The sequence below is a fragment of the Talpa occidentalis genome, unplaced genomic scaffold (genome assembly GCF_014898055.3).
Source record: "Talpa occidentalis isolate TD23 unplaced genomic scaffold, MPIMG_talOcc4v2.1 talOcc4.10, whole genome shotgun sequence".
Lineage (NCBI taxonomy): Eukaryota > Metazoa > Chordata > Mammalia > Eulipotyphla > Talpidae > Talpa > Talpa occidentalis.
In genome coordinates this window covers 15,595,066-15,613,644 of record NW_023600993.1, presented here as the reverse complement: position 1 = coordinate 15,613,644, position 18,579 = coordinate 15,595,066, and the positions used below count along the sequence as shown (strand labels likewise).

General features: G+C 36.6%; 1 long non-coding RNA gene across 1 annotated transcript in view; it reads right to left on the bottom strand.

The window, feature by feature from the left end:
• LOC119252585 (uncharacterized) overlaps positions 1–18,579 on the bottom strand; it is a 164,276-nt gene that overhangs the window by 133,933 nt on the left and 11,764 nt on the right. Inside the window, exon 3 of the long non-coding RNA XR_005126853.2 lies at positions 12,537–12,620. This is a non-coding gene — a long non-coding RNA (uncharacterized LOC119252585). The remainder of the gene's footprint in view (positions 1–12,536; positions 12,621–18,579) is intronic.

The following is an 18,579-nucleotide window of genomic DNA, read 5'->3' as shown; positions in this document are numbered from 1 at the left end:
GGAGCTTAAATTATTACTGCAACAATCCACACTATCATCCCCATTAGCATGCCTCCAGACCTCTGCTCTTGTCACATTTCTCTCACAAAGCGATACACAAATGGGAAGTGTCACAAGGTATTACAGTGTGAAACTGTACCTTCATTTCAACTAATGAACTTCTGTCTTTTTATAGTCTCTCTTGTGTCTCTGGAGCTCATCATTTGTGCCCCTTGAAAGTGCTTGCTCTATTTGGCTTTGTTTCTCCTCACTCTGCTTTTGCTTTCTCCTCCACAGAATATAATTTCTTTGAAGGTACTAAACACCCTTGAATTATTCTGAAAACAGCTCAATTTCCAGCAAAGAATCGCCATTAGCAAATTGGTAAATAAAAGAATGAATGAAGGCGTCAGACAACTTTACTCACGTTGTACAGTTCGTGCAATTTTATCAATGAGTTCTCTTTGCTGGCAAAATCAGTCCTTACTGACTGAAGAAACAACACCCCTTTTTTATCTCCCCCCCTAGATTACAAGCTGAACTTTTAAATACTTCCGTGCTAACCATAGTTTGTTTCTCTTCTAACCCTAATGATTAATTAGTTTTCTCAATCTTGAGCATGAATCACTTTGAGGGCTTTTTAAAAAACAGATGACAAAGACCCATCCCCAGTGTCTTATTTATTTAGCCAAGTTTGAGGTAGGACCTGAAAATTGACTTTTCTGACAAACACCCAAGTGGTGTTCATGCTTCCATTCCAGGGACTTCATATTAAGAACTACTGGATTAGGCAATCATCAAAAGACTCTGCCAAATTTGTTCCTTTAGTTGTTCATTGGGGGGTGGGGGGAGCAGGGAGGGTTCAGTCAAAAACACTTTAGTCTTCTGGTTGGAAAATCTGAAATCACACATCATTGACTAAAAATGAAAAGCCTCAGCGAAGATATGGGCCAATTCTATTCCTCCTTGACAAGTTAGAAATACAAGTGAAGTGACAAGAATCAAAAGTTACATTTTTTTAAGTGAAAATTAACTATTTCATAATCTCATAGCTCCTTTTCTTTCCAACCTGATTTGTTCCAGGTATGAGGTACTAATTTTCTTGACAGGGTTAATAATACCCAAGGACAAATTTTTTTAAGTATCACTTTCCAGGTGATAGGCACTAATTTCCTGTACAAAGTACATGGCTATCTAAGACCCTGTGAAACAGCATGTTTGAGAAGATTCTACTCTGCCTGCTTGCAAATCAGAGTGAAATTAACAAGTAGGTTTAGCTCATTGCTTAAATCAGGAATCTATAATGTCTTCTAAAAAGGGTCAGATACTAAAGATTTTATACTCCGCATGCTATACAGTCTCTGCTGCAACTACTCAACTCTGCTCTTGTAGCACAAAGCAAGATATGCAAACTATAAGTTCTATTACAATAAACCTTTATTTAGAAAAGCAGACAAATAGATAGGCCATAGTTTCTGACACCTATCTTACGTAACGATTCTGTTCATGTATATCTTTTACATTTCATTTATTTATAAAATCTATTCCCAATATAAAGGATTTCTAAATAATATCTGAAAGGAAGTATCCACTCTATCTGGCATGTAGGAAAAATGCAATGAATGTTAGCCAGATTAAAAACCTAATTTACTCCTCAAAAATATATAGCACAAATTCAGTCAAATTTCAAAATCACCGTGAAAATAGTTCTCATTTCATGATTTTTACCTTTTCTTCCAATTACTAAACTTTCTTGTCATATTTTTCTCAGTGTCTTCATTATTATGCATATCCATTTTTTTATAGTTATTCAACAACTGTAGGCTTTCAAACAAACTGGGACTCTTCAATATTGCTGTATTAAGGGAAATTATAATAGCCTATTGACTGCAGTTCAGTCAATGATCCATTCATTACTCTGTCTTGAAAGCTAAGTTCGTAAAATAATGGATGTGATTATCACAAAAGTCAATATAAGTATAAGTATGAGGATGGAACCAATGATGAGCTCAAGCAGTTGACTTTTATTTTTGTAGCATTTTGAAAAAAATGTGGCACCAGATTTGGACTTTTTTTTTCCCATCCATTGTCTATATCAGTGATCTTCAAAGTGCAGGATGAATATTTCAATGGATTAACAAGATGTTTCGTTGTGAACAGCAAAGCAAAATTTTGAGAACTTCTATTTCTGTTGAGCTTTACCTCATTCTTTTATTTTTCTTTTTGTGAATATTTATAATATAGTCAATTAGTATTAGAGTCATACAGATTCATAAATTTTGGAAAATCATTGATATATCCTACATATTGCACAGTAAGATATAAATATCCAGAGAGTCCTTAAAACTTTTAATGCAATTTTTTATACTCTGAGTATATTAGGTATATATATTTTTATAAAGAAGGAAAGTAGGATATAGCTTGGATTGTATTTTAACAGCACTCAACGGTTTCATATTATAGTATGCGTTTAATTCATTTTCTGGTCTGAGTAATTTAAAAGTACCTGTTATTACAGAAGAATGAATTATATACCATCCAGAAAAATTATAATAAATTTTGTTGTACCAAAACCAACCCAAACTTAGTGGCTTAAAACACAAATCATTTTATTATGCTCAGAAATTCTGGGATCCAAAAATTCAGGATAGAGAGCACAGCAGAGATGGCTTGTCATTGCTCCACGTCGTCATTTGTTACCTCACCTGGCAGAGTGAAATGGGCTTGATTAGAATGCTGGGGTCTAAAATGATTGGGAGCCTTCTCCACTCATTTGCCTAGTTCCTAAGCAGGGATGTGCTGAAGGCAGAATTCAGCTAAAACTAGTCCTATCAATCCTTCCATGTGGCATGGACTCCATCAGATGACCAACATCATCTCCATTGCTAAGACTATTTCACGTACAAGCTAGGAAAACTAACATCTTTATCAAAAAGCAGCTTTTAGAATGTTATAAGCTACCAAAGACTCTTTCTCACAATATCTCATTGAGTAGCTTCCAGGCATTTTCAGACAACACAGATAAAGTAAGTGTCAGCAACAACAGTTTAATTTTTTTCCATGAATAGATATTAGGGATGACTGCACTGTCAAAGGCTGGCTTCGTAAACTTCATGTCAATGTAGCATCGTGTAAAGCAGAGCCAACAAACTGATTTATGTGTGCAACAAATCAAACTGTGTCCCAGAAGCCATTCAAAGTGCTGAAACTTCAGGAGTATGTAAGAACAAGATTCTTATCTTCGTGGAGTTTATTTTACTAAGGAAAAACGGACAGAAAATTGAGGCTGAGTTGAAGTGAGACAAACTTCAATTACAAGAAATAGACAATCAGAGGACAATCCAAGCTTCTTTTCCAGATTTACTGAGAAATAATTGACAAATAACCTTGTCTAAAATTATACAGGAGGACTGTTATAGAGGGACATAATGTCCCTAGCACCTTACCCATTATCCGACAGCCAGCCGATGATCAAAAATGTTTGCTGGTTCACTTAACCTCTGACATGCATAGGCTTGTGTAAATGGGGTAACGGACTCTCAAGAACTACCAGAAGAAAATTCTCAAGAATATTTCTTTTTAGGGGGAATAGCAGCATTTGGGTTTTTTTTTCCTAACTATCCTCAGCACTCTACTTGTTGGGCTATTCCTGACACCAACTCAAAGAGGTTGGATGGAGTCATGGATCTCAATCTGCCACTGAGGTGTGAGCAAAAGTGTGGCGTGACATTTCAAGGCCAGAACATTTAATTGTTTGTGAGAGATACTCCATAGTTTGAATTTCCTTCCGCCGGAACTATCAAAGTCGAGCCTGTTCCATCAACTTGAATCTGAAGTTACAGATGATGTACACAGAAGCCCTTGGTAACCTACCATAGTAGCCATAAGACTTCAGCAAGTATAACCTTTGTGGTTTTAAGCCACTGAGATTTGGGAGCTGTTACATAGTATAACCTAACCTATCCAAACTGATAAGAAAAAAAGGACAAAATCAAGATCTTATTCTCCTTATCCTGACCAATGAATCATTTTTAACATAGTGGTAAGTATTAAAACAAGGAATAAGCACAAATGCTTTAAGGAGGAAAAACAAAAAATGAAGAACCAGTACCTTGGGAACAGGCCTGGGTAGCCCAGACTCAGACAACAGAAAGAGGGGATGTGCTAACTGTGTAGGTGGCTGGGCCATCTGCCCACATGCTTGCGTGTGCGAGTTGCACAGTTGAGAAGAAGAGAAGGCCATAGCAGGAAGTTGTAAAAAATGGGACATTAATTTTTTGCAGAAAAGAGGTAACAATAGTGGTTGAAACTGTAAGTAAAAGCAATAAAGCTTTAAAAAGAAAGGCTATGAGGCACAAAAGAGATCTAATAATAGACTAAAAAGGGTTTGTCCCCCTATATAATGAATACCTGGTTTCTAACAAGACTAATGATAAAAATTCTCTGCAGCTACCGGAAGGACTTTATTTGTTTGTGATCATTCATTTTTCCATAACACATAAAATTCCAAGAACATTTGGAAAATTTGAATTTGACTGTCATCCTTAGGACCTGAATTACTCAGTTGTAATTGCAGGGCATCTCAAGATCTGATGTCTTCAAATTTGTATTTGCAAAAGTTTCATGCTTGACAGAAAACTGTTGTTAAAACATGCTGAGCGATTCTTAAGCTGTCTTTTGGGAACATGTGTTCATTTTTAGGAATGCTTAATTTATTTTTCTGATTGTTTGAACTATGGGAAATGAAAGAAAATGTAAAGGAAAATAAAAGTGCCCAATCTGATATTCAAAGGTGGCCTCTTTGCTGAAAATCTATCCAGACTTTTTCCAGGCATGCATATGCATTTTAATGTGATTTTAGTATCTAGGCCCCTGCATTTTTCTTCACACAACATTTAATCATGAGCATTATTCTAGAAGATTAGAAATATCTTTAAAAGTGTATACAATTATGTATTTAATTACTTCCCTATTATTTTTGTAGGTAGAGGGATTGTTTTTATGATTATAAGTAACACCAGAATGAACAGAAATACTTTCCACATCTCTGATTATTCCCTCAAAGAGCTAATGAGGCAAAAGACAGATGTTTTAGGATTCTTAAAATAACAAAACCAATTAGTTGCCATAAAGTCTATTTTAATTTAAACTCCTATATATTTATGGGAATGCCATTTCCCTACTCCCTGCCAGCACAGAGATTTATATCTTTTATAATGTTTAGTAATTTGACAAAAAACAATTGTAGTTTTGTATTAATTTGATTTAATTTTTTTGACTAATAGTATACATAAACATTTACTCTTATATTTAAAAGTTATTTGCATTTCTCATTTTGTTTGCATTTACATGCCTGTTTCATTTTTCTATTTATAGCATAAGTAATGTTAAAGTGCCCTTTATGGAGTAAGGCTGTTAATCTCTGGATATAAAATATTTCTGAGATTAGCTTCAGAATCAAGATATTTGAGATTAATAAAATGAGATCACTTATTTGAAAGTTGCTTTTAAGCATAAAATTCTATAGCATTAAGCTTGGTTTATTGATCTTTTTAATTTTTCAAATTTTGGATTTGTGCAATTCTTGGTTCTCTTTTGATATTATTGAACATCTCTACCTAAGACTGAGTTAGCAATTGCCTGAGTACTTGATTTTGCATACAAAATGTATAGAAAATTTCATATACAGGTAATTTTTAGCGTTCCTTAGCATAAAGAGTATAATATGGTGTTACAGGCACAGACTGGAGAGACAGACTCTCCAGGTGGCAGTTCCGTCCTGTACATTATTCATGGTGTGAACTTGAGGAATTATTTAACCTCTCTGGGCCTCATTTACCTAATCTGCAAAATCTCAGATTAATTTGCAAAACAAGGAAGAAACAGATCTCACAGAATTTCAGTGAAAATTAAACAAGACCACTGTAACCAGTTAAATTAGCTATTTTCATCCTGAAAACTGAGGCCGAGAACTTAGAACTTAGTTGGGTATGCAGTATGTCTAAGTACTAGCTCTTGATATGATATCTTATCTGCTCACTGACTGGAGACACAACTTTTTAGGCATTCAGAATGAAATACACCCTTGCCTCTAATAACAGCTAAAATTTCTGGAGCACTCTGCAAAATGTATTGATAGTTATTCTTCATTCAACAATTACTTATTGAATCCCTGAGTTGCCAGGCAATACTCTACGCATCTCAGTTGTGAACAAACCATTAATATTCCCCAGATAGTTTCGATTCCAGGGAGAAGACCCCTATGTTTATTGCAGTACTATTTATAATAGGGAAAACCTGGAAACAACCCAAATGTCCAAAAATAAGTGACTGGATCATGAAGAGGTAGTATATATACACAATGAAATATTACTCGGCAATCAAAAAAGATAAACTCAGGCCATTCACACAAAGATGGAGCTAGAAGGAATTATGCTCAGTGAAATAAGTCAAAAGGAAAAAGGAAAATATCAAATGGTTTCACTTATAGGAGGACTATAGGGAAACCAAATAAGACATCAGTATAAAAAAAAATAACAGTACAAAACACAACAAAACAAAAACAGACAATTATAAACTAGAGACATCCTGCAGGGAAGGAGGAGGGAGAGGGATCAGAGGGAGGGAGGTCCCACAGGGGACCGTGGTGATGGTGTATGGGTGCATTGGTGAAAGAAATTCTATAGGGACTATACCTGGTGGGGGAGAGCAAATATTGTTTAAAAATGAACAATGATGTAAAAAATAAATAATTTTTTTAAAAATAAATAAAATTAAAAAGACAAAATACAAATAAACAAATTTCAGAAGGCGATAAATGATATGAAGGCATTAAACAGAAGAATTCCCTGGAAGCTAGTTTTTGGATTTATTCTATCAGATGCTCAAGGAAAACTTGTGTGAGCAAGAGGCAATGTAGTAAAATGTAGTGACAACAATCATAAGACAGGTATGACTTTTACCCCCATATTATAAACAGAATGATTAAGTTATCAAAAGTAAATCTGTGGTTATTTTAATAAAATACATATAATTTAGTCTATTCACAAATATATATATGACATGTTTATCTTAGAAATACAACAAAAAGAAAAGAAAAATCAAAATAATTTATGATACTACACTAACATTTTGTATGTGTAGTTTGTCCTTTTTTTGCATAAATCTATATTATATATTTAACAAAGGTAATTTCCCTGTGCACAATATTTGTAATTTGCTTTTCCATTAAGCAATATTTTCCATTCCATTAAAGAGACTTCTGAAGCAACATCTTTAATAACTGTATAGTTTCACATTATATGGAAACATAATGGTTTCTTTAATTAATTCCTTACCAATGGTATTTATACCATTCCAATTTTTTTATTATTATAACTAGCATTGCTATGGTAAGCAACCTAATAATAATAACTAATATTTATTCAATTGCTTATATATGGCATGCTTGTGCTAAACAATTTATAACTCATTTAATTTAATGCTTACAGTAGTTTTATAAAATAGGTATAATAACAAATCCCTCCTCTCTTTAGAAACTGAGAAAACTCTGACCAAAAAAAGTTCAATAATTTTTCCAAGGTCACACACATCCAGTAAGTTGGAGAGCTAGGATTTGAACTTAAACATTTCAGTTCAAGCAGAGGAAATAATCACTGCACTCTATTTTTGCCCCTGGTAGAATTCCTTGAGATTGACATATAAGTCTTAATCTTTATCAGCATTATTTCCTTAGGATAAATTTTTAAATGTGAAATTGCTCAGAACCTGACTCCAGATTTCATACTTCTATATAACAAGTATAGCTCCTCTCATCCAAACCTAATGACCACATTAAAACACCCTAGCAGAATATCTGAAACTTTATGTTTCAGACTACACACCAGATGGGAGCCTGCAAAAAGAAAGAGAATAAACAATAGGCTAGGTCAAAGGAATAGCAGCCCTTGCCAGTCCCTACCTTTTTGGGTTTTCTCTTCAAAACCTTTGCCAGAGAAAGCTTATCAAAACTGTTCTTGAAGTTGAACCTGTAGTCATTCATCCAGTCCATAATCCCCCTAAAAAATATTCTCTGCATACATTCCCATAATCTAAACACAAAGAAAAATGGAAAGACAGGAGTGGCTAAGGAGGTAGAAGCTTTCCATCATGTCCAGGGTACCTCCCTTAAACTGGTTGTACCTATTCCTGTACTGTCTCTTCCTGTCTGTGTGTCGCTATAAGGCCACAGGACAGATTAGGTAACAGATCACTGAGCCACCTCAGGAACTAAAGGAGTCCCAAGAACATGTGCTGCTAATTGAGACACAGAGAGTAAGCCCTCCTGGGTGCTTTGAGCTTGCACTAACCTGAAATCATGACTCACCAGACACCATTTTATCTCGTCTTTCAAAAAAATGCTTTTTTTTCTTGAGAGGCTGTTTGGTCAGAGAGATGAAACAATTCATCTCTATTACTTTTCCCAAGTTTCAAAGATAACCTAGAATCATAGGTTTCTGTTTCACCAAAAGAGGCTCCTGAGTATAGTAAACTTTTTGTTATCTCATCTGGTCAAATGATAGAGGTTTTATTGGGGAATGGAGAGGTGAATTAAGTTATATATACCTTGTATAGTAGATTATCACTCTTCAAAGAAATAGAATATGGAAAGATAATTCTAAAAATAGATTAAATAACAGATCATCATTCCTTGTTAATTCAGAGACCATTTCTGAATCTTAAAGAGCCTCAAGGTCATCATCACTTGAATGACCGCACAAGAAACTTACAACTGACAATCTTGACTTCCAACAATCTGTAAAATTTCTGGTTGGAAAACAAAGATACTTTTATAATAAATAGCACCTAGGGTCCAGACAACCCAAACAAATATTTTTAATGCATAAAATAGCTGAGGTACAGAACTAGTAATACCAAAGAGCTTCATTATCATTTTCCATATTATTCTGCCTCTATCAAGAAAGTCTGTCTCACTGTACCCCAGCATCCATACATTTGATCTTTATCACCATGGAAATGGTGGCAAAAAGTGAAAGGGGGGAATTGTTAAGGGGAAAGGATGTACTGAGCTAATTCCATACGGGCTTTGTGGATGCCACCCCCACTCCATCAAGACAACGGGAACTGCAAATCCCAGGATTCCCAAAGGGAAGTTGCAAGGACCTCAGGGCAGGGCCTCCCTGGTGGCGCAGCGGTTGAGCACTGGGTTGCGAAGCTGCCCGCGGCCTCTGAGGCACCGGTTCGATCCCTGGCTGCTCCCCGGCCACCGGATGAGGGTCCCACATGGTGCGCAGACTTCTCCTGCCGCCCGCTGCTCCCCTCAGCAGTGTACCTCGCTCCTTCTGCCTGCTCTGCTCCCCGCTCTGGCTCTGGTGAATTTTCTCACCTTCCTGCACTTCTGACTGTACCCAGTGCATGTATAAACAAAACAAACGAATAAATAAATAAAAACACATGCCTCTTTATTAAAAAAAAAAAAGGACCTCAGGGCAGAGTTAAGCAGCCATTTTCTCTGTTTGTAAATAAAAACTATTCATGTCAGTGGAGCTGAGCACACTTAGCTCGTGCTCTTGGCCAGGCAGGTTTGGTCTTGGCGGGTCATTTGGGATTCCAGGTCAGCGGAATGGGAGGACACATTTAAGAATTTATCTCCCTCTTTTCTCCCTGAGTTGTACATTTCCTTATTCCCCCTCCCTTGTAAATAAACCTTTTGTTAACCTTTAAAATAAATAAATAAATCTGTCTCAAACTGATAAACATTGACATACAGTTAATATATGACATTGTATAAGTGTAAGATGTACATGTTGATTTGATACACATCTACATTGCAATGTGCGTATGACCTCAGTGTTAGCTTAACAACTCTATCACATCACATAATTATCATTTCTCTGTTGTGCTGAGAGCAAATTGATAAACTGTATCTGGTTGCATATACAGTAAACTAAATTTACTATCTTTTGTGACTGAACCAGGCTGGTGGAAGAGTGACAATTTCATAGAAGCTCTAAGTAGAGGGTAAAGTTTCCAGTAAATTCCTGAAATTGAAACAATATTTAGGTCAAGACAGACAAGAGGAAAGAAACAGGCACAGGAATTACATTGAATGAGTTTAAGGAGTCACAGTTGTTACTGAAGTGTAAGCACTTTGCTGGCAGTGGCTCAGTCAGTTTTGTGACTGTGTGAATAGCAAAATCTAGAATGGTGCCTGTGATACAGTAGGTGTTCAAAATTGTTTTGAATGAAAATAGCAGTGATAGAGATGCAGAGATACTAGAGAAGAAGAAGATAGATGCAAGAAATGATTTGAAACTCAGGCAACTTGCACCCCAGTAGAAGATAAATGCTAGTGAATAAAGAGTTCTTATTGATAAAATGTCAAATAATTGATATGGTAATGACACATACAAAGAAATTGACTCATGATGATCTATTCTTCAAGTGAACCAAAGAGGTAATCTACAGTTTTCTGAAGATTAGGAAATAAACTCAAACATCAACTTCTATATAATCCAAACTCCCCACCCCACCACCTCCACTAAAAAAGATTGAGCCACCAGTTATACACCTGACACAGCTGTGCCATTCTGGAGTGAAGAAGATGGAGAACAATACTATGCCCCTCTATGCAGTGGTAGGTAGAAAACTAAAATCAAGTGATCATGTATGTGAAAGTTTAAATGTACTAGACAGATTAAGACGGTCTTACAAAGCAGTAGAATCCACTGCCTCTGGGAATACCCAAGTTGAAGCATTCTACCAAGAGGTAGAGAGCTGATTAGACAGACCCCATTAACCATGAAAGGTGACCAAAATACCATGTAGCTCAATGTGATATTTTACAACCAATTTTTGAGACAATCCACTTCTTTTCTTTAAAACCCTACAGAGCATCCAGCTTCATGAGCCTAAACCAACTTGAAGACTTAGACTTCCAGTAAAATTTTAACTATAGGAGGAAGTATGTATCATGCCCTACATCTTCTGAAAATGGCACCATGGACATCTGGCCATGGAACAAACCCAATGAGCTCATTCTGTCCTCTCATTCAAGCTGAAGAAAGGAGCACTGGGCTCTGGCTAAGACAAAAGTGTCTAAGTGTCAGGCAGGGATAGAGCATTGTTTTTCCTTAAGTTGCAAGGTAGGAGTCAGGAGGGCAAAAACTGAAAATCCTAGAATACAGTTTGATCAACAACTAAAACATTTCAGAAACCATCCATGGAGAAGAATAGTATAAAAATGTTCAGGGCCTCCCCTGGTGGCGCAGGCAGTTGAGCACCGCGCTGTGAAGCTGTCCACAGCCTCTGCAGCGCCAGTTTGATCCCAGCCGGCAGGAGAGGGTCCCACATGATGCAGCAGACCTCTCCTGTCACACCCACTGCTCCCCTCAGCAATGTATTTCGTCAGTCTGCCTGTTCTGTTCCCCGCTGTCTCTGGTGAATCCTCTCACCCTCCTGCGAATCTGGCTTGTACCCCGGTTCTTGTATAAATAAATAAACAAATCTTAAAAAAAAAATGTTCAGCAAACAGAGATCAGACTCAGAGAGTTAACAATTTCTGATTAAAGGATGAGAAGCAGCACCTGAAACAATTCCCTGACCCATAAGGGAAACTGCTTGCTCTTGTAAAATGTTTTTAATTTAAATTAAGCAAGGAGAGACACATTGAAGTTGACAAAGTCATACTAAGTCAGGAAAGTAGCCACACTTACCTTCTTAGGAGTGGTAAGTAGAGGAGAAGCATAAAGGAACTAACGGAGGAGCTTGGAATTTACCCCAGTCACACTGATGCAGCTGACTGGGCCATTTACTGCTTCAATCTGTTATTTCTAAGGCACCATTCACTATTTTTAATCATAATCCCCACATTCTAATATAATACTTGCCTTTCTATTCTTAATCTCCAAGAGTTTTCTAATTAGCAGAGGACTTAATAATCTTCTAAAATGAAAAATTTATCTACATACCACATTATTTCTTTGAAGAATATTATCCTGGAAAACTACAATGCAGACTATGAAAATGCACTAATTTGATTTGTCATAGAAATGTTCTTTCTTTTAAGATCCAAGATAAATCAGCAAATGCTTTCAAAGCTGACACTTAATCCATGAATTCAAATCATTTCCAAGATTTATGATCCATTAGAAAGACAGTTTCAATTTCCCTTGCCCTTGTGAGCCTCTAATGTATAGCTGGCAGAAAACGCATTTACACTGCACACAATCCATGACAACAATATCATTTATTGATAAGACTTTTCAAGTTTAAAAAAATGATGTTGCTAGTTATGTTCATTTTGATTTGTTTATCTGTAAGTAGGAGATGGATGCTTCACTCTGGTAAAGTCTTCCAAAACATAGCCATTAACAGATATCCATGGAACAGAGATCGCCTATTGAAGATTAGAAGAAATCTCCTTCAATTAAAGTAATGATATCATAAATAGATGACCTATCTAAGGATAAACTAGATGTCCATATCTAGATAGAAACTCAGATACAGACACAGACATAAATAGAAACAGGATGAAGAATCAAGCCACTCAGACTCACAAGTGTATGATCAACATGGTTCCAATTTCCTTTTCTTCCCCTGCTTCTTTTCTTCATCCTTTGTCCTAAGTAGGATGGTTCAGCCTGTCAAGAATATCAGCAAAATTTATTATAGTCTTAAACAGAAGTTCTCAAAGCACATTAGCTTGGACTTAGGATTCAGAGTCAGTTTCAGTGGATGCATTACCCATTGCAGAAGACGTTCCTCTTTCCCAGTAATTCAGATTTTCAACTTATCATCATTAAATTACACAGGCATCAATTACCATACTAGAAAAGGAGTGAAAAGAGTACATGAGATAGTCCTGCCTTTGAGGAGCTTAATGTCTTAGATTATAAATGGAATAGATTCTATGTTAGTGGTAAGTTAATGTATCTGAGGTTAATTAGAGGAAAAGAAATGTTCTTCCTAGGAACAATTTGACGCTGACACCATTAGAAGTTACAGAACTTGCTCAATTTCAAATAGAAAAATTACATAGTGCCAGTATACATATGATATAAAGGAACCCCAAAGAAGAAAGATATCTCCTCAAGGTCATAACCTGTGTCTGTTCCAACCTGGGTATTAATCAACAAGACAAAAAGTTCATAGGTACTCCAGTTTCACTGAAGAATTGACACTCATTAACTCTGTCTACCATCACCCAAAGGTATTATTTAACAACTGCATTAGCTCTCCTTTGCTATCTAGTACACAACTCCAAACTTAGTGGCTTATAAATACACATGTTTTATCATCTCATAGCTCTGGTCAACAATCTAGGAATGGGTCTGTTGACTGATTCTGACTCAGGTCTCTCCTGAGGTTATAATCCAGATGTTAGCGGAGTTGCTTCATCCAAAGTTTGCCTGGGTCTGGAGCATCCTATCTCATTGACACAACGGCTGACATGCTGCTTCTGTCCCTAAACATGTGTGTGGGTCTCTCTATAGAGTTGTTCCTGTCATGGCTTTCTTCAGAGGAAGTAGTGATGAGAGAGAGGGAAAGAGAGAGAGAAAGAGAGAGGGAGGGAAAGAGAGGGAGAGAGAGGGAGAGAGATTTATTGATTGATTTAGACATCCCATTCTGATTTAGACAGAAGCTGTACTGTTTTATAGCTTAATCATGGAAGTGATATACCATCATTTCTGCTATTGGTCACAGAAACCAACCCTGGTACAATAAGTCTACAAAGGGTGGGAGTACCAGGTAGTGATCACTAGAGGCCATCTTGGAAATGGGTTGCCACAAGAGACACAACCCATTCTCATGCTTGGAAAAATATGCTATTTTTAGTAAATCTTGCTTTTTTGACCACACATAACCCAGAACTCTTCTTGAGAGCATTTTCTCCTTTCCTAGAGCCAACCTGACTGCCTGTCATGGAAAGAATAAGGAAACTATCAGTTCTGGATGCTTCATTAATATAGTCATCCAGTAAGTCCTCACTGGGTAACTACCATATTCTAGAAACTCTCCTATGAGCTGAAAATACAATGGTGAAGTAATATTATTTCTGTCCTAAAACTATTTGACAATAGAAAAATAGAGAAGAAAACTGGAGAGGAAGGAGGGAGAAAAGGAAGAGAAAAAGAAGAGGACAAGGACAAAGAAGAAAAGAAAAGAAATGGGAGAAAGGGCAGGGAAGGGGAGGGGAAAGAAGTGGATATAGAAATAAACACTGGGGCCTCCCCGGTGGCGCAGCGGTTGAGCACTGGGTTGCGAAGCTGCCCGCAGCCTCTGCAGCGCCGGTTAGATCCCTGGCCACCTCCGGGCAAAGGTCCCACATGGCGTGGAGACCTCTCCTGCCACGCCCGCTGCTCCCCTCAGCAGTGTATTTTGTCAGTCTGTCTGCTCTGCTCCCCGCTCTGGCTCTGGTGAATTCTCTCACCCTCCCACGCTTCTGACTGTACCCAGTGCTTGTATAAATAAATAAATCTTTAAAAAAAAAAAAGAAATAAACTCTGATGAAAAATCAATGCAATCATGGAAGTATTCACTTGTGATGCCCTGCATTAAAGTTCAGATATTGAAGCTTCAGAAGAAAGAAGGAAGATGTTTGCTGTACATACATACCTGAATGCTCAATATATATAATATGTTGCCTGCATTTAGAAAATTTGCCTAAGTTTATGGTTTTCTAATATACAAGAAACTCATACTTCAAATCAGATGTCCTGAAATTACTGAATTTAAAAAAAACTGATTAAAAAGCATTTACCCTCTTTTCATATACAAATTGAGAGTGCAAGCATACACATACCACACACACACAAATTTCAGAATCCATGGACCTAAAGTTAAGAACTTCTAATTTTAAAAATTGTATAAAGTAGTGTTTTAAACAGGTGTCCATGTTAACTGTCTTTGTTAATGTTCAGTATAGTTGCCTTCAGGTGGAAGGCTAACTGGACCTTCACGAAATGATGGTGTTAACTGGGATTAGGCAGAATATTACGTAGGGTATTTGCTAGGCGAATAGGTTACAACCTGAATGAAAGAAGCTAACTTGGCAAGAGAAAAGAGTAGAGGATATCATGTCCAAAGACAAATTCAGGTCAACATTAGTCAATTTAGATACAAGGGCCATTTTGCCTAGTTCCTTCATTTTACAAATTGGAATGACTAAGGCCCACTGGTCCTAAGTACAATATTGGTCATGCATTCAGGATCTACATAAGTTTGGTCCAGATGGCAGGAGGCTTATCCAACAGGAATCAGGATAAGACTATATAAGGAGAGGTTAAACTCTCTATTCTAGAAGGAGAGCACTAAACTTTCCATTCCAGATGAGTTACAGATGACTCAGTCCAACAGACAGTAGAGCATACCTTAGATCAACCAAAGTAGAAGGAATAAACCCTGGCAGTCTTTGGACTGTCTCCTAAAAGACACTTTCATGAATATTCATTTAATATTCTGGATCCCTCCAGAAGATACTATGCCACATTTACTCTGTGCTGTAGTGATTTTATACCTGGAAGCAAAAGGATGCTTGAGTGTAAAAGCCAAATTCTCCCTTGGAAAATAATTCAAAGTCTCCAATGTACCTATAATCCTGGTATGCTGCCATTTAAGTCTGGCACTTATGCCTGTGAAACTTAGCAAATGCTATCAAAAGCAGGTGAGCAAATGGTAGCTCCTGCTAGCCCACTGCTGATAGGTTAGAACTGACTTGAGGAAGCACTGTGTCGAACTTTGCCAGACCTGCAGTGCCTCGTTACATAAAAGCTTCCCTGAAAATACACACTGCTGTTTGAGCAGTTGTAGATGGATGCTAAGTGGATCTGTAGTTTAATATCAGATTGCTTTCCATAAACTTGGAATGAAACCGCCTAAGTCTAAACCAGATGTAGAATGCTCACTAGAGTGCACCACCAAAAGTTTGAGGGGATGGGATGGAGTACTTAATTTCTCCTCACCCTTCCTCAGTTCTTCATGATTTAAAAAAAAAAATGGCCTAAGATTGCATAATCCATTCACCAGCTTTTATACACTATCACAAATTTTTAAAAAAACAAGTTATTCTTAGATGTTCCTAGGTATAGATTCTCAAAATGATGCCAAAATAAAACACCAATGCCATTTTTTCTTTCTGTTGTATTCTTCCTGCTATCTTGATCTCTGCTGCATTCTGTTTGCTGGAATTCCCAACAATCTTATTCAAAAGTAAGGGGTCACAGCGTATGACAGGCAAAAGTACATTGTGCTGACCTTTTAAGGGGCCAGTGGACCTTTTTTACTTCAGTTTGTTCTTCAAGCTAAAAATAAAAATGCCACACACCATAAAGGTTTTCAACAAGAAGAGAGCATAAATATGGTGAGCTCTCAGGTTTGCAACATGCAAAATGAAACAATTTTATAAATTATCTAAGTTCAAGCAAAGTGCCAAAATGTCACTAGACATGGCCAAAAACTGATAAAATGGATGATATTAAGTTGATTCACTGAAATATAAACTGAATGTCACTGTGTTTATTTTGTTGCTGTTACAGTACTCCATTGTATGAGTCTCATGCAACTGACTTATCCAGTTCCATCCAGATTGGAGCATCTGAATAATGCTGCTATATACATTCTTGTGCAAGAATTCTGATTTGTGTCAGTGTTTCCATATTGTAGAGGTTAGAAAGGCATTGTTGGTATATTTATTGGACAGCATTGTCTCAGTGGGGTTTTCCCAAGTGGTGGCACTAAATTTTGTATCCCCTGCAATATATGAAAAACCTTACTGTTTTTCATTGTCATCAACACATGGAGTTATCACTCTTATTTTTTTTTCCACTATGGCAGCTCTATGGTGGTATTATTTAGTGGTTTTCATTTGTATGCTCATGATTACTAATGAGGTTGTATATACTTTTTAGTATAATTTTGGCCTTTTGAATTTCTTCTTCTTTGAAGTTTTTGCTAACTCTATTTTTAACTTCTTATTGGATTGTATATTTTTCCTGTTGATTTATATCTGCCCAAAATCATATGAATTAATTTCACAACAATAATTTTAACAAAAAATATCATGTTATAGAGGAATATAAATGTATGTTCCCATTTATATATAAAGTTCAAAGTCAGGAAAAACAGGACTATTTTGTTTAAGAAGACATAATTGTTGACAATAGTATTTTCAAAAGCAAAGAAATAATGGCTACATACTTCAAGAGAGGTTACTTCTAACTCCAAATAGGTTGTGTGAGAGAAAAAATAAGCTGTTTCCTGAGTTGTCATATTTTCTAAAATTTTGTCATCAAACCCACTACTTTTCAGTCTCTTCAACACTAAAGATGAATCAAATTAAAAAATCTTCTTAAAGATAGGAAGACTCCCCATGATTTCATGTATAGTTAAATATAAAAAGAGACAGCATATACAATGGGGGATGTCAAGTAGAGGTAAGAAACTCAACTCTAAAATATACACTCAAGTATATAATTTAAACACTTACTTAAAAAGATTAAGAATTATAAATACAACTCAATGTGTTCTCTTCTTTCCTCAGAAACCCAATGGGAGGACAGAGGAGTACAAAATAGATTTGGCATACACTGACTTGAATATCAAGTTCATAAATTAGTATGTTTTTCAAGGAGAATATATTGTAATCTCTGGAGAAACAACTAAGAAAATCATTTTCAAAAAAACTATACAGAGATATGCTAAATGATACAACAGATAGGGGGAAATATAACCTTATAAGTACTAAAATAATCCACAGGCAAGGTAGACAAAGAAAAAGAGAAACAAAAACAAAGAGAACAAACAAAAAATCAAGTGACAGACTTAAATCCTAATTTGCAAAAATTGTATTAAATATAAATGGCTCAATCACACTACTTTAAAAGATTGAGAATTTTTTTTAAATATCCACCTATGTGCTTTTTACAAGAAACTCTGTTCAAATGTATTGATAGAGGTAGATTAAAGTCAAAGAAATGGACGGGTCTCCCGGTGGCGCAGCGGTTGAGCGCTGGGTTGAGAAGCTGCCCGCGGCCTCTGCACCAGACCTGTTCGATCCCCGGCTGCTCCCCGGCCACCGGAGGAGGGTCCCGCATGGCGCGCAGACCTCTCCTGCCGCCCGCTGCTCCCCTCAGCAGTGTGCTTCGGTCCTTCTGCCTGCTCTGCTCCCTGCTCTGGCTCTGGTGAATTCTCTCACCCTCCCACACTTCTGACTGTACCCAGTGCTTGTATAAATAAATAAATAAATCTAAAAAAAAAAAAGACAAAGAAACGGAAAAATATATACTAAGAAAACACCAGTCCAAAAAAAGTTGCATGGATATAATATTATCAGGTAAAGCAGACTTCAGAGAATAGAAAATTACCAATTACAAGAGGAATACTACATAATTTTAAAAAGATCAGTTCACCAAGAAGACACAACAATCCATAACGTAGCAAGTAACAGAGCTTCAACAAGATGAAAGGATGATGAAGAGAACTTCCACTTTTCTGTGTTGCTAATAAATGCTATTTATAGGTACTAGACCATTTGAAGCACTTTCTATCCATTATATTGTTTAATCTTTACCCAAGGAAAAGTAATTACAAGATAACATACCA